At 42.6% G+C, this 13485-nt stretch overlaps 1 protein-coding gene across 10 annotated transcripts in view; it reads left to right on the forward strand.

Moving 5' to 3' along the window:
- The window catches only part of ZNF521 (zinc finger protein 521), a 466135-nt gene that overhangs the window by 151879 nt on the left and 300771 nt on the right, over positions 1 to 13485 (forward strand). The window lies entirely within an intron of this gene.

A 13485-nucleotide genomic window follows, 5' to 3' on the forward strand; every position in this document is an offset into this window, starting at 1 on the left:
ACCTGGTTCTCTCAGACAAGAGTTCGTGCATTTAACCACTACACCAAACTAGCTCAATGAGGAAACCAGAGAACCCTTCCCCTGTGTGGAAAACAACCTGGTCTTAACTCAAAAGTTTATTCTTAATAATCAACTCAAAAGTTATTCTTAATCATCAGTCTATGTGTATGTGTTACCTTAATAACTAAGGCCAGGATCCTAAGAACCACATAACTACTTTCATGTCCAAAGGAGATTTGGATTTGTGTTTCTCAAAAATGAGCCCATGTACCACATGGCAAATCAGTTTTGAAAAGTGAAGGCTTTGGAAAATTGTTTTCTTTATGGCCTAGAGACCTGCTGTTAAAGAAAGTAGTAGCAGTAACTGGATGCACAAACCTATAGATATGCCCATAGTAGGTCTTTGGATTTCAAGGTAAATGGGAAGTTTTGTGCCATTGGTGATGGTAACAGCTGTGGTATATGAAAAAGGAACTAGTAGGGAGTCAACATTTTATTTTAAAACCCAAAGGATCACAGATCTGATTGATTCCCAATCCATTGGAAATGGTGAAAACCGTGGAAAGTATTGAATTGAGTACTGAAACCACTATAGCAGTTTTAGCATTTCAGATAACTTTATTGTTGTTTCACATACTTTCTCTCCTCCTTCCCCAAGCCCTTGTGCGTGTCAGTTTGTTAAGCATGAAGAATTCTAGAAATTAGATATCATCAATCATGGCAAATTGCAATTTTAAAATATTATTAAAAATGTGGCAATTACAGCAGGCTGGCCTTGTGAAACAGTAAAATTATTAATCAGTTGAATAGTCCACATTAATCAGCACCATCTAGCTATCTATATATAATCAGTGTGATGAACCAACCCATCTTTAAATGAAACAAGTCTGCTTGGAATTTGAAAAGTGATAATGAAAGTGAAAATTACAAAGTAAAGCTGAAGGAACGTCTTAAAATAATAGGTTTGAATGGTGTTATAACATAGTCAGTGAGTTCATGTCCCGATTGTTATCTCTAAAAAGCCCTGATTGCCTTTCCTGTCATAGGAATCCTATGCGCAGTTTTCCTACAAAAGGCCAAAAGAGAGGCTCCACTGCAAGGGGTAAGACCCAATTTGTGTGTCATACTAAAAATTTGTAGACACCTGGATGATTAAAGTCATTGTTGGCATAATTACAGTAGAACTCCTAATCAACAATGGTGTTTTGGAAGGAAAAATTAAAATGTAAATAAAATAGGAAACATTTTCTGAGCTGGAGAAATGGCAGCATGTTAAAAGATCCCATTCTGAAATTATGGAACAGTGCCAGCAGCCATCGTGTGCCAGCTAATTCAAATGAATTATTAGGACATGGCTGGATCATTTTAAGAAAAGAAAAGATTGTACAAATAAGGAAACAATGTTTAGGCATCAGATGTGTGCTTTAAATGAAAAACATTGCCATGATATTTGTTGACTGATGTTGATAATCCAGTGTCTCACTGACAAAAACAAATATCAAGTAGTAGATTATTCCCTATGGAGATAAATCATAGTACTGTCGAATATGCATCACTTATATTGTTAGAAACTATTAAGTAATGTAAGACATGAACAGAAAACATGTAATATACAGTTTTATTAGAAATATAGATCAGAAAAAAAGGTCCAATTTACGTGCAGTCCTATGCAGAGTTACTCCAGTCTGAATCCATTGAAGTCAGTGATTTCGAAGGCTGTAACTCTGTTTAGGTTTGAAGTGGTACTCATGTAGCAGTTATTTCATGCAGGAATCTCCCTAGCATATATTTTCCTTAGTATTGAGAACAGTGACTGTTAGTGGAGGAAAAAGGTACCCGGAATCAATAATTTTCTCTGGTTTTGACTGTACTAGTTCAGTGGATATGCACATGGCCGTGATCCAGCAAGCTGTATCATGTAGCCCAGGCACTGAAGAAAGGTTCCTACTCCCCCCCCCCCCGCCCCAGCAATTTCTTTTGAATGAGTAGGATCCAGTCTGGAAAAAGGATCTGTAAACAACAGCTTATGCACAAATTTTTCTTGCTATATTGAGGCTGAAAGTAAGGGTGTTTTTTTTTAAAAAAGAAAGCAGGTCTCTCTTTCTGATATTACATTACAATTTGTATGGCTCAGCAGACTTGAAGTCTTCTATAATACAAGAGAAATATGGCAAAAACTCATGCCAGAAAAGATCCCTCATTCACAGAGCTAGTGGTTGACACAGGCTATTGAGCCCTTACAATAGAATTGTTTGACTTCTGGTTTTAGATGGCTTCATTCCTCCAAATTGCTCCTTGAATAATAGAAAAAAGCAATTTGAATTTCAGTGACAGATTGGACATAACAGGTTGCAACTATTAGGTCTAATTTTACCATACTGAGAAATAAAATTGCCTAAACATAAACATCGATCACTGATGCAGTAAATTAATTTGTACAGAAAAAGTAGTTTAACTGCAGTGCACATTAAACATAGAAAATTTTCAAAATTACTGCTCTCTGAATTAATTTGTACACTTGTTTACTTGTTCAAAACACAGCGTAACTTCCCTTCCTTCCTGTCCAATCTCACTGTGAGTCATATTTTTCAAGTTGAGGCAAGTCGTACAGTTTGGAAGATGAAACCCAGATGATTTTTGAGCATGGTAAGAAGCAGGCATGAAGATTCCAGATTTGCCTTTGAATGGGGGCTCCTTCCCAGACACATGAAAATATCCTCTTCTTGATAGGCATGGTTAAATTCATTTAAATTAATATTTAATTTAAACTATAATTAAGGCAAAGCTGTAAAAAAATATGGGCAGGTAGTGGATTTTTGTGACTGAACAAGTTGACAGAAGTTGTAAAGACCTCTTTTGAGTAGGGTTGCCAGGCCTGTGTTGGAAAATACCTGTAGACTTTGAGGGCGGAGCCATGAGCAGACAGGGTTTGGGGAGGGGCCTCAGCATGGTACTATGCCATAGAGTACACCCTTCAAAGCAGCCATTTTCTCCAGCGGAACTGATCTCTGCCAGCTGGAGATCAGTTGTAAAAACAAGAGATCTCCAGGTGCCATCTGGAGGCTGGTAACTCTACTTTCTAGCATACTTTTCTTCACGTTAAACATGGCATTTTCATGGTCAAGAAAGATGTTTGCCTGTTTTTACCCAACAATCACAGATCTACAGGACATCAGTGCACAGTGACTTGATTGCAGTAATAAAGAATCTTGTATTGGGTGTGGACATGTAGTCCAGGATGTTGCAAAAAAATCTTGTATTGTATCATACACATCTTTGTTTATCCACTTTCAATGTGTTCTCATTTCTAGCAAATCTATAAGAGGGATTGTAGGAATCTGAAGTGCAGACATTCCCAAAGAGTTAATAATAATATATCCACAACCCATCCATTTTATAATAATAATAATAATAATTTTTAATTTATATCCTGCCCTCCCCGCTGAAGCAGGCTCAGGGCCAGCCCTGCCACTTGGCAAACTAAATGAATGCCTAGGGTGCCAGCCTTCTGGGGGTGTGGTCACATGTCACATTAAAAGCGGGTGTGTAGCGCTCAAATTTGAACCGCTGATATTGATTCAATGCAGGGCCGATCAGACGAGCATCCAAGAATGCGACTCATTCTGTTGAGCGATCAGACATCCAATACTATCATGCTCTTTTCTTGGCACATGCATGATCAGATGGTGATTTCTGGGAGGGGGGGTCTATTGAACATGCGCCCAGCTGTTTGGAGGGGGGGAATCAAATGTTGCTTCAGAGGCGGGAGGGGGGGAAGTTTCTAGAATTAATGTTGCCGATTCAAACCAGGGAACTGCCAGGAATTACTTTCCTAGAAATTGGCAGTGACAATGATATCTGGAAATCCTCCACATTGAAAAAAAAAAAGATTTTGTTCCTGTTCTGAATAGTGGGATAACGTGTCCCCCCCCCCTCCCAATCCTTTGTTGATTGGAGAAACAGAAGCATCACCTCAGATTCCTGGATGATCTGGCAATGCGCATGTCTGCTGGGGCTTTAAAAAAAAAAAAAGTGGGAGGGGTGGTAAACATTCCAAGGGGCAGTATCGTGCATGAGCTGTCCAAACAGGAAAAAACCGATCTTGTGCTGCTTCTTTGAAAAAGGGCCAGACTTTCTGCACTATCAAATTAATGCGGCATTGATTCACAGCAAGCTGGGATGACCCTGGATGACGCTCAGTTGCCAGATGTGGATGTCACCACTAATAGTACGTCTGACTGCGCCCTGGGCGAGCCAAATTGGGTGCCCCCCCCATGTGACTCAGTGCAGGGGGGGTGGTGCCAGCCTTACCTGGAGTGCCAGACAGTCTAGGGCTGCCTCTGTTACAATGGTAAGTCACTGCTATTCCTATTTCTCAAATAGGATATTGAGACAGTGATTTGCCCAAGGTCCTTCATGTGAATACCTTGAAGAAGGGCTGAAACGCCTAAAAATTTGATGGTTTTGATGTTGTACTGAACTGTAATAAAATATACTACTGTTAAATTTATAGGTAACCACAAGCAATTTTTTAAAAACATCATATATGCTTTTTAAAAAGAGAAAATGATGAGTTGTCTGAGTTGCAGTGGAACTGGATCTGCCAATGCTGTTTGGTTTGATACTTTCTAGACCAGTGTTTCTCAAAGTGGGCGATATTGCTCCCTGGGGGGTGCTGGAATGATTGCACCAAAGGTAGTAGCCTTTGGTGCAATTTGGGGGCAGTGAATAAAAATAAGAGGGTGGTGGAAGCATAATGGGAGAAGAGAAGAGAAGAGAAGAGAAGAGAAGAGAAGAGAAGAGAAGAGAAGAGAAGAGAAGAGAAGAGAAGAGAAGAGAAGAGAGAGGTGTCAAAACATTATGTTTCTGTGAGGGGTCCAGAATTTCTAATTTAGAGAAAAATTCTAATTAACAAAAATAGAGGATTCCTTTTTGTCTTCTTTGTTGTTCAGTCACACAGTCGAGTCCGACTCTTTGCGACCCCATGGACAAAGTCATGCCAGGCCCTCCTGTCTTCTACCATCCTCCGAAGTCTGCTCAAATTCATGTTAGTTACATCAGTAATTATGTCTAGCCATCTCATTTTTTGCTGTCCCCTTCTTCTTTTGCCTTCTGTCTTTCCCAGCATCAAGGTCTTCTCCAGTGAGTGCTCCCTTCTCATTTGGTGGCCAGAGTAGTTGAGCTTCAGCTCAACAGAGAACAGTCTGGGTTGATTTCCCTTAGGACTGACTGATTTGATCTTCTTGCAGTCCAAGGGACTCTCAAGATTCTTCTCCGCACCACAGCTCAAAAGCATCTATTCTTCTGTGCTCGGCCTTCCTTATGGTCCAGGTCTCACAGCCATACATTACTACTGGGAATACCATCATTTTTTTGTTTTTTGGACTTTTGTTGGCATGGTGATGTCTCTACTTTTTCTTATATTGCCCAGGTTTGCCATAGCTGTCCTCCCAAGGAGCAAACCTCTTTTAATTTTATGGCTATAGTCACTATCTGCAGTGTTCCTGGATCCCAGAAATGTGAAGTCTGTCACTACTTCCATGTCTTACCCTTCTATTTGCCAAGGTGTGATGGGGCCGGATGCTATGACCTTAGTTTTTTTGATGCTGAGTTTCAAGCTTACGTTTGTGCTCTCCTTTTTCACCCTCAACAAGAGGTTCTTTAGATCCTCCTCACTTTCTGCCATTAGAGTGGTATCATCTGCATATCTGAGGTTGTTGATGTTTTCCCCAGCAATCTTAATTCCAGTTTGTGCTTCATCCAGGCCAAAGTTCCGCATGATGTACTCTGCATATAAATTAAATAAGCAGGGTGACAATATACATCCTTGTTGAACTCCTTTTCCTATTCTAAACCAATCTGTTGTTCCATATCCCATTCTCACAGTTGCTTCTTGACCCTATACAGGTTTCTCAGGAGACATGTGAGGTGGTCTGGTACTCCCATCTTTTTAAGGACTTGCCACAGTTTGTTGTGATCCACACAATCAAAGGCTTTAACGTAGTCAATGAAACAGAAATAGACGTTTTTCTGATACTCCCGTGCTTTCTCCATAATCCATTGAATGTTGGCAATTTGATCTTTAGTTCCTCTACCTCTCCGAAACCCAGCTTGGACTTCTGGTAGTTCCTGATCTACATACTGCTGAAGCCTAGCTTGTAGGATCTTTAACATGACCTTGCTGGCATGTGAAATGAGTGCAATGGTGCGATAGTCTGAACATTCCTTGGCATTACCCTTCTTTGGGATTGGAATATAAACTGATCTTTTCCAATCCTGTGGCCACTGTTGCGTTTTCCAAATTTGCTGACATAGTGTGTGCATCACTTTAACAACATATTTTAGGACCTCCACTGTATATTCATAAGAGATGTGATCAAGGTCAAACCTGAATGGCCTAATGGTTTCCCCAATTTTCTTCTGTTTAAGCCTGAATTTTGCAATGAGTAGCTCACGATCTGAGCTGCAGTCAGCTCCAGGTCTTGTTTTTCCTGACTATAAGGAGCTTCTCCATCTTTGACTGCAGAGTATATAATCAATCTGATTTCTGTGTTGCCCATCAGGTGATGTTCATGTGTAGAGTCGCCTTTTAGGTTGTTGGAAGAGGGTGTTTGCTATGACCAGCTTGTTCTCTCGACAAAACTCTATTAGCCTTTGCCGGCTTCATTTTGTCCGTTGTTCTGGTTACCATTTGACTTCCTACTTTGGCATTCCAGTCCCCTAAGATGAGAAGGACATCTTTTTTTGGTGTTAGTTCTAGAAGGTGTTGTAGATCTTCATAGAACTGGTGCACTTCAGCCTCTTCTGTATCAGTGGCTGGGGCATAGATGGACTACTGTGATATTGAATGGTTTGCCTTGGATACGGACCGAGATCATTCTGTCATTTTTGAGACTATATCCCATTACTGCCTTCCTCACTCTCTTGTTACCTATAAAAGTCACACCGTTTCTTCTACGGGACTCTTGCCCACAGTAATAGATGTAATGATCCTCTGAGTTAAATTCACCCATTCCTGTCCATTTTAGTTCACTGATTCCCAAGATGCCGATGTTCAGTCTTGCCATCTCTTGTTTGACCACATCCAGCTCACCTTGATTCATAGATCTTACATTCCATGTTCCAATGCAGTATTGTTCTTTGCAGCATCGGACTTTCATTTCACCATCAGACACATCCACAACTGAGCATCCTTTTGGCTTTGGCCCAGCTGCTTCATTCTTTCTGTGGTTACTTGTACTTGCCCTCCACTCTTCCCCAGTAGCATATTGGGCACCTTCCGCCTGAGGGGCTTATCTTCCAGTGCCATATCTTTTAGCCTTTTGTTACTGTCCATGGGGTTTTCTTGGCAAGGATACTGGAGTGGGTTGCGATTTTCTTCTCCAGTGGATTACATTTTGTCTGGGATCTAGGCTGTGGCCTGTCCATCTTGCGTGACCCTGCATGACATAGCCCACAGCCTCACTAAACCGCAAAAGCCCTATCTCCATGTCAAGGCAACAATCCATGAGAGGTTGTCTGCTACTTAGTGTGAATTTACCCAATTAGACTAGTAATAAGGACCAGAACTCCTTCCAATTAAAGTATAAGAAGGATGCAGTTTATTTACAAGACAGAATAATAAAATAGAGGTGTACAGATAAATAAGAAACACAGAAACAAAAAACTTTACTAGTCTATCCTAGCCAATACTTGCTAAAGCTAGCAGCTTCTCAAGGTTGCTTGCAGTTTCTCTCTCAGCAGTACAGTTCAAGTCAGGACAGTGGAAGCACTGAGGCAATTGCACAAACTTCTCTGAAGAGTTCCAACCTGTAGCTTTCTCTTCACAAGGTTTTCTGCAGAGCGTCAAGCTTTTTACAGTCCTCTGATTACCAGGTGGTTGCTTCTGTTGATTTCAGCCAACTGCAATGCCCCAGACACAGAGTGTCTTCTGTAGGACCAGCGCGTGGGAGTGGGCGGGGTAGGAGACCATCTAGGGTGCCACCCTGCCAGGGGGTAATGCTGGGCACCCCCTTACTCCCCCTTCTTATGTGGCACGATTGTGCCAGCCAGCAGGCAAGTTGAGAGCCCACTGCTTTTCTTTGCAGGGCAAATGTTGCCTGCTCTTGTCAGAGGCTTCCAAGGAAGCCTCCAAAGAGCACCCCATTTTACCGCTACCTGCTGCTTATGGGTTAAAAGAGACTGGGTGCCGGTACCTTCCCATTGTGCTAGTCGGAGCTGAAGATTTCCAGGGAGGCGCTGAGTATTTTTTTTTCCTGAAAAGCGGGCATTAGGCCAAATAAGTTTGGGAACCTCTGTTCTAGACTAAAGCACATCTTTCAAGGGCACTGGTTTGATCCAACTACAGTTCTAAAATGTGGCAGGTTTTCAAATCTCTGAAGACCTGACAAGGGCATTGCTCCCAAGACATAGTTAGAAGATTGTTCCATCTTTTCTACACTGGCACACAAAGATAATGTACAATTAACAGAAGGTCTTCACTGCATTGGGATCCTGTGATTATCCCTCAGCTCCTAGTGGGTGGCTGGGATACAGAACAAAAAACAAGAGGACAAATACAAAACTAAGTCTGGATGGTATCTGCTCTTGGAATTGCTGTTTTAATATTAAGTTTCCTGATACTACTCCAGTGAGCAAAGTTTATTTATTAAAATGTTTTTCTTATTTATTTTATTTATTCATTTACTTTGGATTTATATGCCGCCCACTCCGCAAGTGGACTCTGGGCGGCTAACAATCATAATATGTCACACCTTTTCTTTTAGCTGAAGTTTGACATTTTCCTCCAATCTAAGGAGCCTTGGAGGAAGAGCCACTTAAGTTGGAGAAAGGCTTACAGCAGGCCTAACTGTGGCACAGTGGCCACATGTGGCTCTTTCACACATATTGTATTGCTCTCAAAGCCCCCCCAACTCTGTTGGCTGACTTGAAGAAGGCATTTGCCTTTTAAATCACTTCTCCAGGCCAAGCCAGCCAGCAACTTGGAGAATGCATTTAAAGTTGCTTTCTTTCCCCCTCCCCCATCTATTTTCCTTCCTTCCTTCCGACTCTCAAACATCTGATAATTATTCTATGTGGCTTTTATATTATGCAAGTTGGTCACCCCTGGCTTATAGGCTGGTGGAAGACTACTTGGTGGATTGTTGGAGCCACCTCAATTATTTCAAAGAAATTCCATCTGTTAATTCAGATTTTGTATAGTTCCGGCTGCATGTCACATAATTCAATAATTATATTACAGTAATAATGTGAGATTCTATGTTGTGAGCCGCCCTGAGCCACTTGCTGGGAAGGGCGGGATATAAATCATAAAATAAATAAATAAATAAATAAATAAATAAATATTCAGTATTAATGAGATTAGTATATCAGTTAATTAAACAAAATACATTCTTTGCTTTAATTAAAGAATATAATTAAGAATGTATTTATTTATACATGTTGTGTTTACACTGCATTATCAGCTTTGCAGTTTTAAGGCTGTGTATGGTTTTCTGCATTGAGGGCAGGACCAGTGTCAGGATTTTTGGTGCCCTAGGCAAGGCCACCTACTTGTGTTCCCTCCAACCAATTTTTTAAAAACAGAAGAAATAGTGGAAAAATGAAAAGCTGTTTGCTGCAGGTATTTGTGAATTTCTTGCATTGTGCAGAGGGTTCAACTAGATGTCCCCAGAGGTCCATTCCAACTCTATGATTCTATAAACTACTGTATTACTGCATTGAGAGTCTCTGCTCTGGTATGACCCCTCTTCCTTTACACTTTTGCTAAAATCACTTAGTGGGGAAGAGGAAAGGCTTCCATGGCAGTACTGACAAAAAACCACAGGAGCTATTGTGTACCAGGCAATTTTCAGAAGGAGCAATGCCTTCTAGACCTCAAGCAAATGTCTCCCAGCAACATATCTACAGGAACTGTTAAGACCATGTAGAGTGCCCCCTGCACTATGAGACTTTCGCACTTGGTCTTAATGTTATACACTTGGGGGGAATGCATTAGCATTTGGTGCTTGGTCATGTAGATTTTCTGTTTTAATTAAATATCTTTATTTGCCCCACTAAAGTGTTAGTTACAAGTAACACTCAAACCAGGGGCTTAAAGCTAGAAGGAGAAAGATCTTTAGACATCTGAAAGTTCTTTAGACACCCTGGCTTGAGATAAGTGTTTACACCCATATTTGTTTATCATGCTTAACACTGATCCTCCAAGAAGAGAAAGGCTTTCCCCGGCACCTGCTACCCCAGAAATCCTTTTCACTGGAGATGCCACCTTGGATGACCAATGGCCTGACTCTGTATGTAAGGCCCAGTATCATGTGACTCTGGTAACAAAAGGTGGGAGCCACAACCACAGAAAAGGAGTGAGATCCTGAGCATTTTCAAACTGCTTGGTGGACAAGATGTGGGTGTAAATGGATTACTTCTATATAGAATGTTAAGGGGAAGGAATTTTAAGATACCCAAGTTCTCTCCCATGGGGGTGGGGTTTCCTGATGATCTCCTGCCTTCCTGGGGGAACACAGCTGAGAAGTCCCCCCCACCCTAAATTCCATCGTCCGTGTTTGAATTCCAGACTTTTCTTTGCAAGAGACTTGTCACTTGGTTCCCATTTGCCCCCAATCCTCCTCATGCTTTGTATCACCCCCCCCCCCCACTTCTCAGTGGTCTGAGGTAACAACTCTTGCTCTGATACCAACCTTTCCCTACCAGCTCTCTTTGATGCCAAGTTCTCCCCCCCCCCCCCAATTTACCTTACTTTTAACACCACACCACCTGCCACTCTGGAGTCTTCCCCCTTTCCTTGCACTTTGTCCCACATTTTCTCCCCTCCCTTTGGAGAAGTGGTGGGGAGAGGAGTCATGGGACAGTCTCATGCTCCTCCTGCCTGTCTCTCCAGTCAGCCCCCTTCATTTGCTGCCTTCCCTCCCTCTGGCCTCCAATCTGCTGCAGCTGAAAACACCCTGGAGTGTGCCATCTGCCAGCTTGCCCCTTCTTACCCCTCTCTTGTTCCCTACCCCACAAGCTTGGCACACCCTCTGCCCTGCCCCTTTCCTATGACCACACACCATCTCTGCCTTGCATGGCACTGCCATGTCAGGAGGGGGGGACTGCACTGTCCGCCTGCCCACACGGAAGTAGCAGGCGGCACTTGGGGGGGGGGGAGGGTCCTGGCCAGGGCTGGCTAGTGACATGGCTTTGACGGAGCAGAGGAAAGCAGGGTTGTGGTGGTGGCACAACAGCAGGCAGTCATCGTATCCGGCCAGCAGCTTCACCTGGTGGGACTACAGCTCCCTGCCAGGCTTTGCAGACCCCTGGGAGGGAGGCTGGAGTCCCTCCTCAACAGGACAGGCAAGACCAGTCCAGGTGCAGCTTTCTGCTAGCCCAGCACTTCTTTCTCTTCCCCCATCCAGCCTGCAGGAGCCCACCCTTGTGGTAAGATGCTTCTTTAGGCAGCAGCCTACCTTGCCTACTTGCTAGAGCTCGCCCTGATTGAGGGTTCCCGTCAAGGCTACATGGTTTCAACATCAGCCAGCTATATGCTTTACAAGTTTAGGAATAAATTGTGAATGCGATGGCCATTCTTGGTGTTTGTCCTGACCATCTAGAGTCAATGTCTATTGCCCTCTGCATGGGCATTCCATTTATATAAACTTAGTTGTTCTTTTGAATGCATGTCTTACTTATCATGTCATGGAATCCAGGATTAAATATCACCGAAAATAGGATGGGTTGGTACAAAATGTTTGAAATGATTATTTGGCATAACAAAATGGGAACTTTATCACCTTTTCTCTTTAAACACCTTTCCCATTCTCTGTCTTCCATAATCTGAAATACTTTAGAATTGAAGCTGGTCTGTCATTCTCATACCAAACTTTCTTCTCCCCAGTTTTCAGTTGTTTATTCTTCATTTAAAGTTTTTTTTAATCTTGTACCTTCACAAAGAATTCCTTGTGTAACTTAAGAATGTAAAACCAATATGAAAATACAAAAACAAAACAGCAGAACACCTAAATTTCTTTCAACAGCAGCATATAACAATTGAGGCTTTAGCAAAAGAGGACAACACAATAGTCATATGTAAACAATAATATATTAAGCAGCCAAATAAAACCAAAACAGCAGAACAGAGTACAAAATAAATAGCAAAGGTTGAGTTGAACATCATGAAGGAACAACTGGAAGAAATTAAATTAAATAAGGACCTGAAAATGAAACAGATTAAAGGGCCTAGCTAAAGAACCCAAAATGTAATTAATTGCACCAGAAATTTAATTGCTTGAATCACGTTGATCATGAAGCAGATTAACAAAGTCAGAATGGTGCCCAGCAGGGCTTTTTAAAAGCAGGAACGCACAGGAACGCAGTTCCGGCTGACTTGGTGTCAGGAGGTGTGGGCTATTATGCAAATGAGGCTCTGCAGGGCTTTTTCTACAAAAACCCCCCTGTGTGAAACAATGGTAACATCAGGGGTGAGGCCTAATATGCAAATGAGTTCCTGCTGGCCTTTTCTACATAAAAACCCCTAGTACCCAGAGAAAACCTGTTGTAAGACAGCCCCAAAAGAGACAACAACAGACTACTAGTGGTCACATACAGCTGTCAACTCAAAACAGTTCAACACAGCATCAGCAACTTACAACTTCTTCTGAATTGTTCTCCAGTGGTTCAAGGATGGGGCAGTCTGCACCTTTGGGAAAAGCCCCTACCTATCGGCAGGCAGGGTCACTGATTCTCTGTTCATGATTCCCTAAGGGGAGGGGCTTCTCCCTTCTGGTCCCAGTTTTGGACCCTGGCTCAAGGCAGTAGGGTGCCATCACCTGTGCTCCACTTGAGTGCCATGATTAAAATCAGTTTTGTCTTTTTCTTGTATTATTTATTTTAGTTTTTAGTGCCTAGCTGCACCAGACCCTGAATGGGTTGGCATCGCCCCTCACACTTGGAGATTCATCGAGACTGGGAAGGACTTCGGTAAGGCCCAGGCTATGTCCACCAGTCAGGACCGGAGCCCCAAAGGACCCACAAGGCTGCCTGGCCTCCAACTTTTTGCCAGGAGTGCGCCTCAGCTGCAGCAGCATCACTGGACATATTGGCATAGTTCGCAGGGTCCTCTCCTTGTGACTGAAACTCCCCAGAGTGGTTCAGCATCACAGCCTGGAGCCTCAGAACATAGTTCCTGACCTCCCTCTGACATCTATTCTCCTGAACCCCAGTAAGAGCAGTGGGACAATGGCGATGTGGGTAGGCTTAGCTGAGTCCCTGCTCGAACAAAGCTTTGCCTCTAGCTTGCCTCGAACAAAGCTTTGCCTTCCCCTCAGCTGGATCTTCCCTCTGGGATCTTCCAGATGTTTGACCCCACAAGGGCCCTGAATTTAGACCTTTTGGGATAATGCACAGGCCAATCTCCTCTCATGGATTAAGGGAGAAATGCAAAGGGAAATTAGAGCAGCCATCTCACAAGCCATGCCTAAGTCTGGAAAATCCTCC

The sequence above is a fragment of the Heteronotia binoei genome, chromosome 7 (assembly GCF_032191835.1).
Source record: "Heteronotia binoei isolate CCM8104 ecotype False Entrance Well chromosome 7, APGP_CSIRO_Hbin_v1, whole genome shotgun sequence".
NCBI lineage: Eukaryota > Metazoa > Chordata > Lepidosauria > Squamata > Gekkonidae > Heteronotia > Heteronotia binoei.